Source organism: Balaenoptera acutorostrata, chromosome 17, assembly GCF_949987535.1.
Source record: "Balaenoptera acutorostrata chromosome 17, mBalAcu1.1, whole genome shotgun sequence".
NCBI classification, from domain to species: domain Eukaryota; kingdom Metazoa; phylum Chordata; class Mammalia; order Artiodactyla; family Balaenopteridae; genus Balaenoptera; species Balaenoptera acutorostrata.
Window position 1 is genome coordinate 63,612,824 of NC_080080.1, and position 18,807 is coordinate 63,631,630.

Sequence of the window (18,807 nt, forward strand, 5' to 3'; positions counted from 1 at the left end):
TTCCTGGAGGTAAAAGACCACAAGAAAGAGTTTGTGTTTTAGGAAGTCTGGACTGAAATGCAAATAGATTGGCAGTGAAAGAAACTAGTGACACAAGGTTGAATCTGGATGCTGTTGTAATAATCCAGATATAGAATTATAAAATTGTGACCCAGCATAATGGGAGTAGGAATAAGTGAGTATATACAACAGGCATTGAAAAGTAAAACGTAATAAAATTTAGTGGCTGCTGAGATAATGGAACTACTAATATATAATGTCAGAGGAGTTTGTAAAGCCAGCAACATAAAAGGTTAATAGTGGCACAGATAAAAACATTGGCAAGGAATGGAATGTGATTCCAACGTTTTAGTTTTTTTATTTAAATATAAGGAATTTATTGTGAACAAAGAATATCCGCGTGGAGGTGTTTTATAGGAAGTGAAGAATATAAGATTGAAAATGGAGTAAGAAGTCAAGGCAGCTGATGTTGATTTGAGCATCATTTACCCAGAACTAATATTGGATTACACTCCTTAGTTCATGCCTCATTCCCTCCTATAATGTGGTGTGATGGTTAAATTTATGTGTTATCTTGACCGGGTCATGTGGTACCCAGACATTTGGCCAAATACCATTCTGGGTATGTCTGTGAGGGCTTCTCTGAATGAGATTAATATTTGAATTGGTAGACTGAGTGAAACAGACTGCCCTTCCTAATGTAGGAGAGCCTCATCCAATCAGCTGAAGGCTTGAATAGAACAAAAAGACTGTCCCTCCCGCTGGTAAAGGAAACTCGTCCTGTCTGACTGCTTTGAACTGGGACATCAGAGTTTTTCCTGCCTTTGGACTCAAATTGAAACATTGGCTCTTCCTGGGTTTTGAGCCTGAGGGCATTCAGACTGGAACTACACCATCAGTTCTCCTAGGTGTCCAGCTTGCTGATTGCAGATCTAGGGACTTGCCAGACTTCATAAACATATGAGCCAATTCTTTATAGAAAATTAATCTATCTCTCTCTCTATATAGAGAGAGAAATATTGATAATAATATATAAATTAATATATGTTATTTATATATATAAAATATATACAGAGGGGAATAATATATTTTATGTATATATATTGAGAGAGAGAGGGAAAATATATATGGTTATATGTGTAAGATGCTTTATTTCCCCTACTGGACTGTAAAACATTGACAAAATCACTTATTCTTTTTCTTTTTTTAACATCTTTATTGGAGTATAATTGCTTTACAATGGTGTGTTAGTTTCTGCTTTATAACAAAGTGAATCAGTTATACATATACATATATTCCCATATCTCTTCCCTCTTGCGTCTCCCTCCCTCCCACCCTCCCTATCCCACCCCTCTAGGTGGTCACAAAGTACCGAGCTGATCTCCCTGTGCTATGCGGCTTCTTCCCACTAGCTATCTATTTTACATTTGTTAGTGTATATATGTCCATGCCACTCTCTCACTTTGTCCCAGCTTACCCTTCCCCCTCCCCATATCCTCAAGTCCATTCTCTAGTAGGTCTGCGTCTTTATTCCTGTCTTGCCCCTAGGTTCTTCATGACCATTTATTTTTTGTTTTTTAGATTCCATATGTATGTGTTAGCATACGGTATTTGTTTTTCTCTTTCTGACTTACTTCACTCTGTATGACAGACTCTAGGTCCATCCACCTCACTACAAATAACTCAATTTCGTTTCTTTTTATGGCTCAGCAATATTCCATTGTATAAATGTGCCACATCTTCTTTATACATTCATCTGTAGTTGGACACTTAGGTTGCTTCCATGTCCTGGCTATTGTAAATAGGGCTGCAATGAACATTGTGGTACATGACTCTTTTTGAATTATGGTTTTCTCAGGGTATATACCAGTAGTGGGATTGCTGTGTCGTATGGTAGCTCTATTTTTGGTTTTTTTAAAAACCTCCATACTGTTCTGCAAAGTGGCTGTATCAATTTACATTCCCACCAACAGTGCAAGAGAGCTCCCTTTTATCCACACCCTCTCCAGAATTTATTGTTTGTAGATTTTTGATGATGGCCATTCTGACCGGTGTGAGATGATATCTCATTGCAGTTTTGATTTGCATTTCTCTAATGATTAATGATGCTGAGCATTCTTTCATGTATTTGTTGGCAATCTGTATATCTTCTTTGGAGAAATGTCTATTTAGGTCTTCTGCCCATTTTTGGATTGGGTTGTTTGTTTTTTTCATATTGAGCTGCATGAGCTGCTTGTAAATTTTGGAGATTAATCCTTGTCAGTTGCTTCATTTGCAAATATTTTCTCCCATTCTGAGGGTTGTCTTTTCATCTTCTTTATGTTTTCCTTTTCTGTGCAAAAGTTTTAAAGTTTCATTAGGTACCATCTGTTTATTTTTGTTTTTATTTCCATTTCTCTAGGAGGTGGGTCAAAAAGGATCTTGCTGTGATTTATGTCATAGAGTGTTCTGCCTATGTTTTCCTCTAAGAGTTTGATAGCGTCTGGCCTTACATTTAGGTCTTTAATCCATTTTGAGTTTATTTTTGTGTATGGTGTTAGGGAGTGTTCTAATTTCATTCTTCTATATGTAGCTGTCCAGTTTTCCCAGCACCACTTATTGAAGAGGCTGTCTTTTCTCCACTGTATATTCTTGCCTCCTTTATCAAAGATAAGGTGACCATATGTGTGTGGGTTTATCTTTGGGCTTTCTATCCTGTTCCATTGATCTATATTTCTGTTTTTGTGCCAGTACCATACTGTCTTGATTACTTTAGCATTGTAGTATAGTCTGAAGTCAGGGAGCCTGATTCCTCCAGCTCCATTTTTCTTTCTCAAGATTGCTTTGGCTATTCTGGGTCTTATGTGTTTCCATACAAATTGTAAAATTTTTTGTTCTATATCTGTGAAAAATTCCATTGGTAATTTGATAGGGATTGCATTGAATCTGTAGATTGCTTTGGGCAGTATAGTCATTTTCACAATGTTGATTCTTCCAATCCAAAAACATGGTATATCTCTCCATCTGTTTGTATCATCTTTAATTTCTTTCATCGTGTCTTATAATTTCTGCATACAGGTCTTTTGTCTCCTTAGGTAGGTTTATTCCTAGATATTTTATTCTTTTTGTTGCAGTGGTACATGGGAGTGTTTTCTTAATTTCTCTTTCATATTTTTCATCATTAGTGTATAGGAATGCAAGAGATTTCTGTGTATTAGCTTTGTATCCTGCTACTTTACCAAATTCATGGATTAGCTCTAGTAGTTTTCTGGTGGCATCTTTAGGATTCTCTATGTATAGTATCATGTCATCTGCAAACAGTGACAGATTTACTTCTTCTTTTCTGATTTGGATTCCTTTTATTTCTTTTTCTTCTCTGATTGCTGTGGCTAAAACTTCCAAAACTATGTGGAATAATAGTAGTGAGAGTTGGGCAAACTTGTCTTGTTCCTGATCTTAGTGGTAATTGTTTCAGTTTTTTCACCATTGAGGACAATGTTGGCTGTGTGTTTGTCATATATGGTCTTTATTATGTTGAGGTAAGTTCCCTCTGTATCTACTTTCTGGAGGGTTTTTATCATAAATGGGTGTTGAATTTTGTTGAAAGCTTTCTCTGCATCTATTGGGATGATCATATGGTTTTTCTCCTTCAATTTGTTAATATGGTGTATCACATTGATTGATTTGCGTATATTGAAGAATCCTTGGATTCCTGGGATAAACCCCACTTGATCACGGTGTATGATACTTTTAATGTGCTGTCACTTATTCTTAATCTTGTTGTCTCTGACATTGCCTTGCATAGTAGTAATAACATATGGTCAAGTAAGTTTTGGAAAATAAGTCAACCAATGAAGACCCAAAGTTGAGTAAGTCCTAAGGAATGGATATAATGTAAATAAAGATAACATGAAAGAAACATATGCTCTAAAAGTCAGTGCAGTATGGAAAGTTCTATGTATTTATTTTTGAAAAATTAGAAGAAATATGAAATTAGCAAGAAGGAGTAGGGCAGAGAATAATAACGTTGAACAATATTTCTGGTTGACTGTTGACTTCCTTTCAATTGTTCATTTCTTGCAGTACAGAGGAATAATATTGCAATTTTTGAAACAAAGAAGGGGAATGGGGAAAACATGTGAAAAGGAAAACTTAAATTTTAAAATCAGTAGCATTTTCCCATTTGCTTTTTATGCAGGCCTGCATCTAAGGTCTTCTTTTAAAATGGGTATTCATTTTTAGTATAGTCTGAAGTCAGAGAGCCTGTTTCCTCCAGCTTCATTTTTCTTTCTTAAGATTGCTTTGGCTATTCTGGGTCTTATGTGTTTCCATACAAATTGTAAAATTTTTTGTTCTATATCTGTGAAAAATACCATTGGTAATTTGTTAAGGATTGCATAGAATCTGTAGATTGCTTTGGGTAGTATAGTCGTTTTCACAATATTGATTCTTCCAATCCAAGAACGTGGTATATCTCGCCATCTGTTTGTGTCGTCTTTGAATTCTTTCATCAGTGTCTTATAGTTTTCTGTATACAGGTCTTTGGCCTCCTTAGGTAGGTTTATTCCTAGGTATTTCATTCTTTTTGTTTCACTGGTGAATGAGATTGGTTCCTCAATTTCTCTTTCTGATCTTTCGTTGTTAATGTATAGGAATGCAAGAGATTTCTGTGTATTAATTTTGTATCATGCAACTTTACTAAATTCATTGATTAGCTCTAGTAGTTTTCTGGTGGCGTCTTTAGGATTTCTGTGTACAGTATTATGTCATCTTCAAACAGTGACAGTTTTACTTTTTCTTTGCCAATTTGGATTCCTTTTACTTCTTTTTCTTCTCTGATTGCCATGGCTAGGACTTCCAAAACTAAGTTGAATAATAGTGCCGAGAGTGGGCACCTTTGTCTTGTTCCTGATGTTAGAGGAAATGCTTTCAGTTTTTCACCATTGAGAATAATGTTTGCTGTGGTTTTGTCATATATGGCCTTTATTACGTTGAAGTAGGTTCCCTGTATGCCCACTTTCTGGAGAGTTTTTATCATAAATGGGTGTTGAATTTTGTTGAAAGATTTTTCTGTATCTATTGAGATTACCATATGGTTTTAACCTTCAATTTGTTAATATGGTGTATCACATTGATTGATTTGCATATATTGAAGAATCCTTGCATCCCTGGTATAAATCTCACTTGATCATGGTGTATGATCCTTTTAATATGTTGTTGGATTCAGTTTGCTAGTATTTTGTTGAGGATTTCTGCAGCTATGTTCATCAGTGATATTGGCCTTTACCACCACTATGAAGAACAGTATGGAGGTTCCTTTAAAAACTAAAAATTGAACTACCATATGACCTAGCAATCCCACTACTGGGCATATACCCAGAAAAAAACATAATTCAAAAAGACACATGCACCCCAATGTTCATTGCAGCCCTATTTACAATACCCAGGACATGGAAGTGACCCAAACGTCCATCAACAGAGGAATGGATAAAGAAAAAGTGGTACATATATATGATGGAATATTACTCAGCCATAAAAAGGAATGAAATTGGGTCATTTGTAGAGATGTGGATGGACCTAGAGACTGTCATACAGAGTGAAGTAAGTCAGAAAGAGAAAAACAAGTATCATATATTAACGCATATGTGAAATCTAAAAAAATAGTATAGATGATCTTTTTTGCAAAACAGAAATAGAGACACAGACGTAGAGAGCAAATGTATGGGTACCAAGCGGGAAGGGGGACGTGGGATGAATTGGGAGATGGGGATTGACATATATACACTATTGATACTATGTATGAAATAGATAACTAATGAGAACCTACTGTATACCACAGGGAACTGTACTCAGTGCTCTGCGGTGACCTAAATGGGAAGGAAATCCAAAAAAGAGGCAATATATGTATATGTATAGCCGATTCACTTTGCAGTACAGTAGAAACTAGCACAACATTGTAAAGCAACTATACTCTAATAAAAGTTTTTAAAAAAGTAAAATGGGTATTCCTTCTTTTAAGTCTCAGTAAATAAAGTTGACAGTTAATGCTGTCTGGTGTTAGCAATGTAGCAAATCATGATTTCCACTTTACAATGTCATATAATTATCTTATTAATAATACTAGTCCATTTTTTTTCTATCAACCGCACAGATGTAAGAAGCTGAAATTACTTAAAAGCTTCTAGAATTCTGGAAAAGGTAACGGAAATGTTTAAAACAATAGAGATACTTAGTCATCTATCCAAAACCCATGGGTTTAGATAACAATCAAACAAATGTTCATTATCATTAATTCTCCAAACCAAACATGAATAACGTTAATTTTGTAATCAAAACAACTTACGGTATGTTTATATTTATGAAATTTAATATTCCAGATGACTCAAAGTAAAGTATCATAGTACACAAAAAATGAGATTGCCTAATGTCAATCTTATTGGATATTTCGACTTTGCATCAGACTAGGATTTAACTACCACATATTGAGTATCTAGTACATAATAGGCCTATACCAGCAATATCTTGAAAATTGCCCTTTAAGGTAAGTATTGTTATCCTAAATTTACACTCCAGTATACTAATGTTTAAAAAGGTAAATTAACTTTTCAAAGATTAAATAAGCTAATAAATTTTAAGCTGGGATTTAAGCCAAGTTCTTTTGACTCCAAATCCAGTGCTTTTTCTGATTATACTTTGCTGGATTGGGTATAACTGGAAAATTTTGTAGATGACTGAGTCTTTTGTGATGCCAAAAAAAGAGATTGTTTTGATATGTGTTAGATAAGTATGAGAACCTTGCCTGCTAATGTATTCCAAAAAACCATCTTTAGAACTCTGCACAATGCTAATCCTAAATCTCTGCTATTGGGAAGCTATAACTCCCAAGTGGGATTTTTGCTTGTGATCACAGATGTAAGCAATAGCAGGGCCACAACATATTGGTTGCCCCTAGACAAACTGTTGGTCAAAGGACAGTTACTTATTTGACAAATAATTCTTACCAGCTTTCAAAAATATAAGTAAGTTATGAAGTACTGGAAACATTTGCAATTAATTTAAAACTAAAATTTCTGCATAAGCTTAATTCTGCAGGAGTTTAGAAATAAAATATTAAGGACAAGCATTTACAATTTGCAGGGAATAATTGTACCAACTTTACAATACGGTCTAGAGGAAGCAAGAATTTTCTTCTTGGATCTTTTATAGAATTGATTGTCATTATGTTCAACAGAATCTATAAGGGTAATGGATCAGTGTCTAAGAAGCAAACATGACTAGGACACCAAAATTACCTCAAAATTCACTAATAACAAATCAAAATAATTAGGCTTATCATAGTTGTTTACGTATGTCAAATTTAAAAAATCATGGTGTTTTTATGTGGATTCTATTGAGAAAATCAAATTGACCTTTCAAAATATGCAATTCAGGGGCTATAGGAATAAATGACTATGATAAAATAAATGGTTGACCAATAAATGTTTCCTTACTTTTAAAACCATCTTCACACCTGAATGACCAGATGATGCAATTCTTAAGAACAAACAAAAACCCTAATGAAATAGAGGAGAAGATCAACACTACATTTTTTAAAGAAACTGGTGATCTACTAATGCAAACCCATTAGTGATATTATCACTGCATCATTTGAGCATTAAAATTTGCCTTGTACCTGTCTCCGTCAACCTTTTTCTTTGATTCTCTTTCCTCTGTGTCTCTTTTTTGCCGTTCAATTGACTTTCTTCTTTACACTGTCTCCTGACACTGCCTTCTGGAAGCATTTGGGGAAAGGCACACTTCTTTCCCTAGGAAAGCAAATTAGGCAACATTAGGAATTCTCCCTTTAAGAAATATTTTCTTCAGATACATGTGACTTAGTAAAGAGTTTCAGATGAACATCACTTTTTCCTAAGGGGAGAATCATATATTTCATTAATTTGAACGTAAAGCAGAGATATAATTCAAAACCTTTAATTCTGAAATATTCGCATAATAGAAGTGAGCTGTAGTACAGTGAATCCAAACAGTGACTAGTACAAAAATAATCTACATTGAGCTAATAATTTACATTTGTTTTTAATTTGGGGGTTTTGTTGTCAAAGTTTATTTTCTCATTTCTTATTTCTTATGCAAGTAATTAAAATTAATGTTCACTTCCTGAATTAAGATCAGTTCAAAAAAAAGAATTAAGATTTTTCCCACAGAAGAATTCATCCAGTAAGTAACTTCACATATTTGAGTTGAATGTGAAACTTTAATGGAATGGTGGCTGCAGAAGCTCTCAAAGAGCAAATCCTAACATTGGGAGAAGCATTCAAAGAGAAAGCCAAAGAGAAGCTATAACTTGTAAAGCACGGATAATAGAGTCTAGAACTTCATGAGACTCTATGAAACTTCAAGGAATAAGAAAAATTAAAGACTCATAAGAAAAGCTACGAATCTTTAAATATTTTCAAAATCTGGCTTGCTCAACTTCTCCTGAACATTATTGAAAATGCACAAAGGATTTATGAGGGGAGAAATGATTCATTCTTTTAGCTCTTACTTATCATAAATGGATTAGCAATATACATGGGAAATTTTGTAGACTTTAAGAGTCAGAACCAGGGTTTACCAATCTACAGACATCTGATGACAAGATGGGAAAGCTCCCTTGAATCTTAGATTAGTCTCCTCGGCTTTTCAATGTTACTCAGAACCAGGAAATTACACAAGTTTTCTTTTTGTTGCTAAAACTTGGCTTTTAGTCAGAGTTAAGGGTAATGTTAGGTGTAAATCACAAGAGCATTTGGTCCAACTAAAATATTATTTTTGAACTGGGTCTTAGACTAGACCCTCATATATATCAGCTGTTCCCAGGCAGAGTAGTAAAAACATCTGTTTAAAAAAACATTGTTTATTTTGTCCTATCTCCTAATGCTGTACTTAAAAACAATTATGACAATACTGGGAAAAAGATTGGGCTTTTCTGTTTTGCATTCATACCAGGGAATTTTTTATTTAAATAATAAAGCAAAGCAACATAGGATCAAAAATAGTTCTATTACTTAGTTTCTACGAGTTCTGGACTTTTACTTTTAGGTGCAAGCAGTTTCTGTGATATACTGTCCCTTATATTAGAGCTTCCTAAGATTGTTCCCTCCTCCCTTCCCTCTCTCATTGCTACCCCCAGCACTGTTCCCTTTCCTTTTGCCTAGCCAGGTCCCCTCAGTAGGATCTGTTTTTAAAATAGTTCTATCTATGTGCCCAGATGTATTCCAGACTGGGGCATTAAGTATGGATGTCAGAAGCTTCATGTTCTGTATCTAATGGATCTTGAAATTAGATCTTGTTGCCCTTAATGGTGAATTCTAATTACTGACTCTGTCCCTGGGTCTCAGGGTTCTGGATGATTTCTCTCCACTCCTCTTGTGAACCAGGGCACAGTTCCTGTCATGTGATCGACAAGCTCATTCCCCTTAAGGAATGAAAACATCTTGAACACAGATTGTTTCTAGTTTTGTTAGCCTCCTCCCCTGGCAGGCTGGATTCTGTGTCCTGTTTCTCTTCTTGTGAGTGGATGGAGTTCCACCATCACCATGAGTGTAACTTTGAAGATAGCATACTGCCTCTGTGAGTCTGCTTGTAAATCAGTGCTCTTCCACGGCCACTGATCTTTCCTATATTCATGAAAGCTTGAACTGGGTCTGAAACCCGTACTCAGTGTACTCTGTGCAACTGATCATCCTACTGCCTTTATTAGGGCCAGCCCCTTAGATCGGTCAGTTTTCCTGGCCTCACAGGTCTGCCTTCTTTTCTTTCTGCTCACTTCTCTCTACGAACTGAATTACTGAGGCCTCACTTGCCGTAACTTATCCCTGCATGTTCCCATCAACATATCGACGCACCTGGACCCTTGGTGATATTGTACAAATATTCATACTTGTATTCAGGAAACATGTATAACACTCTGCTTACTACTGCAGCCCTGCTCCTCCTCCTCCAAACTCAAACAGAATATTTTTCTTTCCAAAGCCAATCAACAATCATAAGGAAAAAGAATTCTCTCCTGCTCATTTCTTTGTGCCCAACTTCTCCATCACCCACCACAGCAGCACACAGTGTCACCACCCTCCCACCAAAAATCACAAGCGCTATGGAGACAGTCAAATAAATAAGAGGGTCTTAAGGGAGGCCAGGGTGGCTGCAGCAGAGAGAAAAAAAAGAGAACTAGAACTGAGTTTAGGGATGCACATTGAAGCTAAATAGCTTAAATCTCTTAAAGCATAGAAATAGTGATGTATAAATTGTCACCCAAAGAGAATCTATTTGAGAGTAGAAAGGAACACTATCGATAACTTTACCAGGAAAATGATGTAAAATGAGACTACATAGGACTGATTGGAACATATGGTCAACTTATAAATACGGGAATTTTGTCTCTAGTCTAAGAACAATACGGAAGCAGTTGAAGTGTTTCAGACTTGTGCATGATTTGATTGGCATTTCAAGAATGCATCTGTGGTTAAAAAAAAAAAAGTCAGTCCACACTATGGCTCCAACCCCTCTCTCTAAAATTTATCTTTACTGTGGGAAAGTCTCTGGGTAATTATCACCAACATGCCTGCTCCAAGTTGTGCTACTACCTGGGTAATACTCCTGGGACCACCAGTGGTATATGATTTTTTTCCCTTCATACTTCATAAGGCAATTGAGTTAAACCTGAAGTATTTAAAGATGGTGTGATGGCAGGATCTTAACAGTACTTAATTTTCAAGTGAAAACTTATGTGTTTTAAAAAATAATTATTATGTTATTTTTTCTTAAATACTATATACATGTTGAAAGAACTTTTAAAATATGATAATTATAAATATATTTGAGCCCCTTTTTCACATTACATTACATCATTTTCATTTTCCCATGTCATTAAAATATCTTGGTAAATATTATTTTAATTTCTGCATACTATGCCATTACATGGAGATAGCATATCTTAATTTCTCAATTGTTGAACATGTTGATAAAAACTTTGGCAAGTATATGTATCCATATTTCAGAACATTGTTTTATAATGGATTCCTAGAAGTGGAATTAGTCTATAAACAGATAAAATCATGTTGAAACCTCTTGATACATATTGCCAAACTGCTTTCCAGAAAGTTTAAAGTGATATGATTTACAATCATATCAGTATTGTATTAGAAAGCCTAAGTCAACGACATTGTCTTGCCACCACTGAGTATGTACCATTATGTTTTTTTTTTTTTTTCTTATTTATTTTATTTATTTATTTATTTATTTTTTTTGGCTGTGTTGGGTCTTCGGTTCGTGCGAGGGCTTTCTCCAGTTGCGGCAAGCGGGGGCCACTCTTCATCGCGGTGCGGGGACCGCTCTTCATCGCGGTGCGCGGGCCTTTCTCTATCGCGGCCCCTCCCGTCGCGGGGCACAGGCTCCAGACGCGCAGGCTCAGCAATTGTGGCTCACGGGCCCAGCTGCTCCGTGGCATGTGGGATCTTCCCAGACCAGGGCTCGAACCCGTGTCCCCTGCATTAGCAGGCAGATTCTCAACCACTGCGCCACCAGGGAAGCCCCCATTATGTTTTAAAAATTTTGTCAATCTTATAAGAAAATGCATGGCATATCATTACTGGTATAATTTTCATTTCCTTAATTCATGGTAAGTTAAAACAGGATCTCACACATATTAGCTATTTGCATTTTCTCTTTTGTGAATTGCCTATTCACAATGCTTACCCATTTCCTATTTTTTATTAAAGTTATGTTTCTTTTTCAGTTAATTTGTGTGGGCTTTAGAAAAACTTTTTTTTATAAACTTTCCTTCCTTTTGCTTTTCTTGGGTTTATATGATTTTTTCTAGATTGTTGAATCATTTTAAAAATTAAATGGTTTCAAACATAAAAATCTTACTTTTTCATTAAAATATGTACTGCATGCTCAGTGAAAACAGTTGAAAACATGGAAGAAAGAATTTAAAGCTTCCCCTTATTTTTCTACTTTAGTAATAAAATTATTTAAGATTATAATTTGCTTTCTATGCAAAGCTTTGACGTGTGGTATTTCCTTGATATTAATGTGTCATTAAAATTTAATTTACTCTTTGCTCTAATAATCATTTAAGGGAGTGTTATTTTGTAAAACTTCTCATACCTTTAAATTTATTGCAATTTTCTAGTTTTGTCACTTGGTTAGAAACACTGGCCTGTACCATTACTGCTTTACAGAGTTTATTGTGGTTTTCTTTGTGTCCTAGTATGTAATTTAGTTTTGTAAATGTCCCATGAACAACAGAAAATATATCTTTTTAATTTTCCAATTTATAAGGAAGAGTTTATACCCATAGACTAATCAACTTTATTATGTATATTTTTCAAAACTTCTATGATAGCATTCATCTTGTTCTGCAATAAACTGAAAGTAGGATCCATTTTGGCTCCTTGACCAGTAGTAAATTAAAAATACACTAAAATCTTCCACCAGAATAAATTTGTCAGTTTTTCCTCATATTTTATATGACCTTTGATTTGTCCTTATTTAGGATCTACTTCTGGGTACATGGACATGATCGTGACCCTTGTGTCTCCGTTAGGAATTCTACCCTTTAGCAGTAAAAATACTTTATGTCTATTTTAACACATATTAATGTTTCTTAATTAATTATTTCACACATCTTTGACTATTTAATTTTTTTCCTTAAGGTTTCAACTTTGTTCAACAGCTTCAAGTTCATTTAACTGGTTCATGTAGCAAACATAACATTGGATTAACTTAACACAATCTGACAGTCTTTTACTTAATAATTTGATCCTTTCATATGTATTATACTATCATAATTTTATATTCATTCATGTTTCTGTCACTTTGTATCATATTCTCTTCATTAATGTTTTCTTTCTGTTCTGTAATTTTTAAATTTTCTTGTGTGTGTGTGTGTGTGTGTGTGTGTGTTCTTAGACATCCTAACTCTAGCTGCATAATTTGTTCAAAGACATTTTACAAATATGTGTTTAAATTGAATGTCAAAGTCAATAACATATAAATTTTTAAATCCCCTTTTAAAGTGGGGGGTGTTCACTACCAAATGTAAAATAGATAGCTAGTGGGAACAGGGAGATCAGCTTGGTGCTTTGTGTCCACCTAGAGGGGTGGGATAAGGAGGGTGAGAGGAAGATGCAAGAGGGAGGAGATATGGGGATATACGTATATGTATAGCTGACTCACTTTGTTATACAGCAGAAAATATCACATCATTGTAAAGAAATTATACTCCAATAAAGATGTTTAAAAAAATAAATAAATAAAGGGAGGGTGTTCAATATGTTGTTTTTCTCTCTCTCCTTTACCAGATTATGTTAATTCAATTAGAGTTGTAAATACCACCAATTTTCTTTTAAAAAAAAAAAGCATTAATCTTCCTAAAGAAGAATAACAGGTAATTGTGTTACTTATCTCTATGTGGTCAGTTGTTTCAATGCTCACTCAAACCATCTCAAGCATGACTATCTCATTCCTCTGTTCCTTACTTTGATTTGCTCATCATCTGCCACCACCAGAAACACACCACCTCTTCAGGTCTTAGGGCTGAAGTTTGAGAAATAAAAATTAAAATTTAAGAAATAAAATCCCCATCTCTCCCATTATCTCCCACCTCAGGCTGATATTAAGAATCTGTACTTGCTTTAGAAGACATCTCAGCTGTCCCTCTGTCCCTTCTATGGGTGTGACTGAACCCCCAGGGCTGTGTTAAGGGCTCTTTTCCTTAGGGCTGGAAATATAATGCAGATATGTAGTTACGATATAAATTGATATGTTTCTTTGGATTAGAAAAATATTCTTTTCCCTTGAATGTTATTTTTCTTCCATCTTTTCTATTCTTTCATTTGTATGTTGGGTCTTAGGTTGAGTCTTCCATACTTATTATAATTTTAATCCTATTATCTTATATACATTGCTGGGTGGCACAAGGTCTGTTGAGTCAACACTGGCTAGATGGAGTCCATGGAATGAGTCTCCTGTTTGATTCAGTACATTCTTACCCTTAACATTGGCCACTCTGACTTAGAAGGGGTCTATAGGGAATTGCTCAGGTTCAGCTCCCACTCTTTTTCAGGAGTGCCAAGGTCATGTATCAGTATTCCAGTGTGATTCTTTCCATTCATCTAATACTGTTTGTGATAGCTAAATTTACATGTCAACATTGCTCAGCTATGGTGTCCAGTGGTTTGGTCAAACACTAGTTTAGCTGCTGCTGTGAATGCAGTTTTTCAATGTAATTAACATTTATGATAGTTGACTTTAAGTAAAGCAAATTAATGTGCTTTACTTCCTAATGTGGATGGGTCTCATCCAATCAGGTGTGGGCCTAAAGGGCAAAGACTGAGGTTCCCCAAAGAAGAAGGAATTCTTCCTCAAGACTGCAACATAGAAATTCTACCTGAGTTTCCAGCTTGCTTGCCTGTTTTTAAGTATTTCAGACTCAACTCTGCAACATCAACCCTACATTTCTAGCCTGCTAAGCTGACTTACAGATTTTAGATTTTCCAGTCCCCAAAATTACGTTAAAATAAAGCCAGTTTGTTAAAATACATCTCTCTGTCTCTCTCACCCTCTGTCTCTCTTCACATACACATATGCATATGTATATTCATATATATGTGTAAATATTTATATAACACATATTTGTAATATAAATATCATATTTAATATAAATATGATATAAATTATATAAATATAAATATATTTACAAATATAAATATATGTAATATATGTATATAAATATCCTATTCTTTCTGTTTCTCTGGAGAACAATGACTAATATGGATTGCAGCATGCTCCCCTACTTTCTAGTGCTGAGGCTGATGTAGATTTTTATCCCAATTCTATATGGTATTAGATGTCTCAGTGGGAATTTGGGAGAGACAAAATAATTACAGTATCATGCTGATCTATTAGACCTAAGTGTCAATTTGGTTATATTTTTTCTTTTGTTTTTTTCATTTTTAATATTCTCCCTAGGATAACTCATCCATTCTCTTATACAATTATTACCTATTTGAAAAAACATTCCAGAAAGTATATCTCAGGTGTCAACAAAATACTTCCAACTGCTTAGCTATAGTTTTAGCAGAACTGTATTCTCCTCAAACAATATTCAGTGTCTGCTTTCACAGAATACTAAATTTGACCTAATAGGACATGTAAGATGATTATGAAATGTGCCCTGTCCTCAAGAGGTATAAAGTATAATGGAAGAAAAACTAAACCTGTGCATGAGTAAGCATAACACAAAGTTGTACATGTTACATGTGACAAAGAAAAATGTATATTCATTGCTCAGGAATTTCAGAGAAAGGAAAGACTAATCTGGTTTTCAAAGATCAGAGAATTCTTTGTGGTTCTAATATCTGAGCTGGAGTTTAAAGGACAGGCAAGCTTGTAGACACATGGAGATGGGGGGAAATAATAATACAGGAAAAGGGTAGAGTTTCAGTTAAGACACAGGTACAGATAATATACATGTAACTATATACATGTCTGATATACTTGGTATAAATGTAAACTGTTTTCAGAAAAATAATGGGAAAAGCATTTGGAAAGGTAAATGGAAGCAAATTGATACAATGCAAAGACAATAAAGTTTTCTGAACAGGAAAGAGAAAGGAGAAAACTACAGAACTAATATTTTGAGTGCATGTTATGTACTTGGCACTTCTGTGCTAGTTTATTTAATTTTTGCCCCTTTGGTGAGCATTCAAATATTTATTTTGACCTCTTTCTCTATGAAAAGCAATATTGAAGTCAGTGGGAATCATAATGAAATAATACCATCAATAGTCTCATTTTGTAGCCAGAGATGTCAGTCTCACACAGGTTAGGCAGTGCACCTAAGATAGTACCCTGCTAGTAAGAATCAATGCCAAGTTTAGAAGCTGTATCCATCTAAGTCTAAAACTAGTTTATTGTTTGTCTGTTGTTTTCCACCATAACATGCCACCTTAACTTGTGCTTAGAATTGAACTTTATGACAGCTCACCTCAAAGAACAAGATTAATTTTCCATTTCCTGTGCCCCCTCCTTATTTCAGGCTGTTATTATTTGCTTTATCTCTTGACATCCCACCTGTCTCTCTGAGTGCCCAGTGTAAGCATCACTTCCTTTTGAATATTTCCTGATCTCCCCGTCATCCTTAACCCAGCAGCCATCTCTGAACCTTAATAACGGAGATTGACCACACCAGTAACATGGCTCAATGTTTCATAACTAGTTTCATGTTTATTAGCACAAATATTTAACTCTCCTATTTGATGGTAAGCCCTGGGAATTTCAGGCTTTATAAACCAATGAAGATGCCTTGGGTTATAGAAACAGTAAGTGGAATGGGCCCTCCATTGCCCCAAGTGAAACCTTATCTGATTGAAGAGTCACATGTGAACACAGATAGCGACAATATAGTGTGATAACTCCTTAGAGCTGGAAAAAAGTGACCCTTCTGCACCTACAAGAATACCTCACATATAAACAGACAATTAGTAACTATTTTTTGAACAAAGGGGTTAAAACATTCAAGTACTTGTTCATGACAAGATAATTTCTGATAAGTTCCTCTGGAGCTATTCACTTCAAAGATTCAAAATGTGACATATTTCATTTTAAAAACATGAAAAGAGACATTACCTTAAACTTTTCTTGTTGGAAAGCAGGAATGTTCTTCCTACCGTACTCGGCTGTGCTTACACCTTCCTTCTTCAGAGGTCTAGATTTAAGATTACCATAAAGTTGGCCTGCATTCTGTTTGCTTTTTCCATGCCACTAGAAAAAGCATTTTCTTGGTATTTCTATTGAAAACACTTTCGGTTCATGTTATTTGTCTCTCTTGCCACAGGGTGTGTGCATGTTCGGGGCAGGGGGGCGGGTAGAAAATGGGCAGCGCTACAAACTGGCAACAGGATTCTAGAGGAGAATGCTTTAAAACAAACCACACGTGGTACTTTCCCAAGTCCCCAGTGGCCTGGATTTCATCTCTATTGAGAATAGGAAAATAAAGACAAATGCTAACACTGCTTGCCTTTAGAAAGCAGAGCTCCTTAGTGGTCTTAGTGTAAAGAGTTTGCTTCTAATGCTTTTAGAAAGCATCATTGTAAATAAATACATTCGAGGGCCCTCCTTGAATACATTTAGTGACTATGCCCATTTATTTGCAAGGAGGGCCTTTGAGTTTCACTGACTGGTTTCCAAGATACTGGTTCCTCTAAAAATTTCCAAGATACTGGTTCCTCTAAAAAAGAAGAAGGTACAGCCAAAAAGACCTTTGTTATCAAAGATCTTTTTATACTGAACAATGCAGAGCAAAGCAGATGAGATGTAGACATCCTTTCTTTCACTATTCAAAAGATTCTGACGTGGCTGGAGAAATATGCACACCCTACTTGACCCTTTTCTCAGCTTTTGGAACCAGTTCTCTCTCTTGGGGTATGTTTTTCCCTTAATTTTGATTTGTCCTTTAATTTGACAACAACTCTAAGCCAACAATTTGAAATAGTTTTAAATATTATTTGGTGACAAGTCATTCCAATTTTGAGAACTTGAAAAAAACCCAAAAGCCTAAGATATAAAAAGAGCATATGGTAAGTTAGCATCAGAGCTAAAGTGTTCATCTGTCTTTAGTACATTATGCCATAAAACTGTATATAAATAGTATATATGTATGTATGAATATGTTATATATTCATATACTTTTATATATGTATGAGCATATACATATACATTCAAACAGGGCTGTGGCAATGTACCATAATTTGTATAATAAGATTGCTCTAGTATTGAGTCTTGGCTGTTACTTACTACTTGAGCAAGCAACTTAACCTTCTGAGCCTTACCTTCCTCATCTGTAAAATTTGCATAATGATGTTCACCTGTTATTATTAGGATAAAATTTAATAACATGTATAATCACCTATCAGAAAACTTGGTTCAAATCAGGAGCTCAATATTATTGTTGATGTTACTTTTGTTAAAGTTCCCAAATTTACCCAAGAAGATAGCTGTAAAAGTTATCCCAGTTAAACAACCCAGAAGAATACAAAAGTTTTCCTCGTAACTTTCCAATAAGCTTTTTTTTCTATGTCTTTCTCTTCCCCTGCTTTGACTTCAGTGTTCACCACCAGTATGATTCCAAAGCTAAAGATGGTTGGTCGGCTGGATACCAGGAGAATAAGATTATTTCATTGGTTAAATGGTGCTTTTTTTCAATGTTGTTCCTCATGTCTCCCTATATCATGGTCTTTGGTTTTACAAACCATTCTCACAATGAAAAAATAGTCCATTTAGATAATACAGTTAATGAGCAAGTCAATTCCATTTGTAAAACCATTAATTCTATTGCTTTACAAAATTGTGTTTTTTCTCTCCCTCTGGACCAATCAATTGGGTTATAATAATACACTTTTTGTGGCTCAATTACACAAAATTTCTCTGCCATTTGCTGTCAAAACAAAAACTGTATTCTTTTACTTGACAACTATGAAGAACTGTTTTCTTCACTAGTTTGGTTTCCTAGTAACACAGAATCATGATTTAAGTGTTCACAATAGTGGCTTGATCTTAAGCAATTATTACTATGGTGATATCATCAAGCATGAGTCTTGAGTGGACTCACCATTACCTTCCAGTAGCAGTGCGAAGAGCACTTAGGGACTATCTTTTCCTACAGGAACCTGGTCTTTTCTGTTTCAGCTATAGATTTAGGGAATGTGAAAACTCTTGCCAGTTTATTTTAGTAACAAGGGGTTAAAGGTTTTGCTCAGCTTTTCACATTTGAGAGGAAGACAT